Here is a 3,701-nt window from a genome sequence, read left to right on the forward strand (position 1 = left end):
CCCGCCCGAACGGCCTGTTATAACTTAGAGCGAAAACCAACACCTGTAATTTCCTTAATAATTGAGCTAGGGCAAAAAAAAAAAACGCTATCTTGTAGGAAAAAAGCAGGGGAACACGATGCCGTCGTTAAAAATATAGATTGCCGTGCTCGTTTTCGAGAAAAAAATGAAAAAATGGTCAAAATCGTCGCAGGACAAAAACTCGACACGCTATCTTGTAGGCAAAAATTAGACGAATTCAAAACCGTAGTTAAAAATATCGGTCGTCGCGCTAGTTTTCGAGAAAAAAACAAAAACGTTCAAAAAATTCGAGATAAAAAAAAAAAAACCAGCCTACCAGATAGAAAAAATTACACTGAACAAATATCATATAGGTCAAAATATGTGTTAGCGTACTAGTTTTCGAGATATAGACGAAAAACCGTCGCCGCCGATCGGTACGTCGGTCGATGCGAAAGCACCGCGCGACCGAGCGCCCGCCTAAAAGACCAGTTCGAACATACCGAAAAATCAAGAAACCGTAACTTCCTTAATAATTGAGCTAGGACAAAAAATCGACACGCTATCTTGCAGGAAAAAATCCGGGGAACACGATGGCGTCGTCAAAAGTGCAGGTCGTCGAGCTCGTTTTCGAGAAAAAAAAAAAAAAATTCTCAAAATTCGACAAAAAAATAAAACGATCAGTGGACCGTGTAGAGAATATAAAACTGCATAAGAATCGTATAGACGAAAATTGGCGTTCACGTGCTCGTTTTTGTGGAAAAAATTAAAAAAGCTCTCAAACTTCGAGATAAAAAAAAAAAAAACCGTCTACCAGGTAGCCAACGGTAAACGGTACAAGTATCGTACGGGCGAAAACGAGCGTTACCGTGCTCGTTTTCGAGTTATTGACGAAAAACAGCCTGGAGCGATCGGTCCGGCGGTCGACGCGCGAAAGTTTCTAAGTCCGCTCTGCTCCGAATCATCGCTCCGGCGTCAAAAATCGTCGTAGGACAAAAAATCGCCACCCTATCTTGCAGGAAAAAATCCGGGGAACACGATGGCGTCGTCAAAAGTGCAGGTCGTCGAGCTCGTTTTCGAGAAAAAAAAAAAAAAATTCTCAAAACTCGACAAAAAAATAAAACGATCAGTGGACCGTGTAGAGAATCTAAAACTGCATAAGAATCGTATAGACCAAAATTGGCGTTCACGTGCTCGTTTTTGAGAAAAAAGTTAAAAAAGCTCTCAAAATTCGAGATAAAAAAAAAAAAAACCATCTACCAGGTAGCCAACGGTAAACGGTACAAGTATCGTACGGGCGAAAACGAGCGTTACCGTGCTCGTTTTCGAGTTATTGACGAAAAACAGCCTGGAGCGATCGGTCCGGCGGTCGACGCGCGAAAGTTTCTAAGTCCGCTCTGCTCCGAAACACCGCTCCGGCGTCAAAAATCGTCGTAGGACAAAAAATAGACACGCTATCTTGCAGGAAAAAATCCGGGGAACACGATGGCGTCGTCAAAAGTGCAGGTCGTCGAGCTCGTTTTCGAGAAAAAAAAAAAAAAATTCTCAAAATTCGACAAAAAAATAAAACGATCAGTGGACCGTGTAGAGAATATAAAACTGCATAAGAATCGTATAGACGAAAATTGGCGTTCACGTGCTCGTTTTTGTGGAAAAAATTAAAAAAGCTCTCAAAATTCGAGATAAAAAAAAAAAAAACCATCTACCAGGTAGCCAACGGTAAACGGTACAAGTATCGTACGGGCGAAAACGAGCGTTACCGTGCTCGTTTTCGAGTTATTGACGAAAAACAGCCTGGAGCGATCGGTCCGGCGGTCGACGCGCGAAAGTTTCTAAGTCCGCTCTGCTCCGAAACACCGCTCCGGCGTCAAAAATCGTCGTAGGACAAAAAATAGACACGCTATCTTGCAGGAAAAAATCCGGGGAACACGATGGCGTCGTCAAAAGTGCAGGTCGTCGAGCTCGTTTTCGAGAAAAAAAAAACAAAATTCTCAAAATTCGACAAAAAAATAAAACGATCAGTGGACCGTGTAGAGAATATAAAACTGCATAAGAATCGTATAGACGAAAATTGGCGTTCACGTGCTCGTTTTTGTGGAAAAAATTAAAAAAGCTCTCAAACTTCGAGATAAAAAAAAAAAAAACCGTCTACCAGGTAGCCAACGGTAAACGGTACAAGTATCGTACGGGCGAAAACGAGCGTTACCGTGCTCGTTTTCGAGTTATTGACGAAAAACAGCCTGGAGCGATCGGTCCGGCGGTCGACGCGCGAAAGTTTCTAAGTCCGCTCTGCTCCGAAACACCGCTCCGGCGTCAAAAATCGTCGTAGGACAAAAAATCGCCACCCTATCTTGCAGGAAAAAATCCGGGGAACACGATGGCGTCGTCAAAAGTGCAGGTCGTCGAGCTAGTTTTCGAGAAAAAAAAAAAAAAATTCTCAAAACTCGACAAAAAAATAAAACGATCAGTGGACCGTGTAGAGAATCTAAAACTGCATAAGAATCGTATAGACCAAAATTGGCGTTCACGTGCTCGTTTTTGAGAAAAAAGTTAAAAAAGCTCTCAAAATTCGAGATAAAAAAAAAAAAAACCATCTACCAGGTAGCCAACGGTAAACGGTACAAGTATCGTACGGGCGAAAACGAGCGTTACCGTGCTCGTTTTCGAGTTATTGACGAAAAACAGCCTGGAGCGATCGGTCCGGCGGTCGACGCGCGAAAGTTTCTAAGTCCGCTCTGCTCCGAAACACCGCTCCGGCGTCAAAAATCGTCGTAGGACAAAAAATAGACACGCTATCTTGCAGGAAAAAATCCGGGGAACACGATGGCGTCGTCAAAAGTGCAGGTCGTCGAGCTCGTTTTCGAGAAAAAAAAAAAAAAATTCTCAAAATTCGACAAAAAAATAAAACGATCAGTGGACCGTGTAGAGAATATAAAACTGCATAAGAATCGTATAGACGAAAATTGGCGTTCACGTGCTCGTTTTTGTGGAAAAAATTAAAAAAGCTCTCAAACTTCGAGATAAAAAAAAAAAAAACCGTCTACCAGGTAGCCAACGGTAAACGGTACAAGTATCGTACGGGCGAAAACGAGCGTTACCGTGCTCGTTTTCGAGTTATTGACGAAAAACAGCCTGGAGCGATCGGTCCGGCGGTCGACGCGCGAAAGTTTCTAAGTCCGCTCTGCTCCGAATCATCGCTCCGGCGTCAAAAATCGTCGTAGGACAAAAAATCGCCACCCTATCTTGCAGGAAAAAATCCGGGGAACACGATGGCGTCGTCAAAAGTGCAGGTCGTCGAGCTCGTTTTCGAGAAAAAAAAAAAAAAATTCTCAAAATTCGACAAAAAAATAAAACGATCAGTGGACCGTGTAGAGAATATAAAACTGCATAAGAATCGTATAGACCAAAATTGGCGTTCACGTGCTCGTTTTTGAGAAAAAAGTTAAAAAAGCTCTCAAAATTCGAGATAAAAAAAAAAAAAACCATCTACCAGGTAGCCAACGGTAAACGGTACAAGTATCGTACGGGCGAAAACGAGCGTTACCGTGCTCGTTTTCGAGTTATTGACGAAAAACAGCCTGGAGCGATCGGTCCGGCGGTCGACGCGCGAAAGTTTCTAAGTCCGCTCTGCTCCGAAACACCGCTCCGGCGTCAAAAATCGTCGTAGGACAAAAAATAGACACGCTATCTTGCAGGAAAAA

The sequence above is a fragment of the Colletes latitarsis genome, unplaced genomic scaffold, assembly GCF_051014445.1.
Source record: "Colletes latitarsis isolate SP2378_abdomen unplaced genomic scaffold, iyColLati1 scaffold0076, whole genome shotgun sequence".
Taxonomy (NCBI): domain Eukaryota; kingdom Metazoa; phylum Arthropoda; class Insecta; order Hymenoptera; family Colletidae; genus Colletes; species Colletes latitarsis.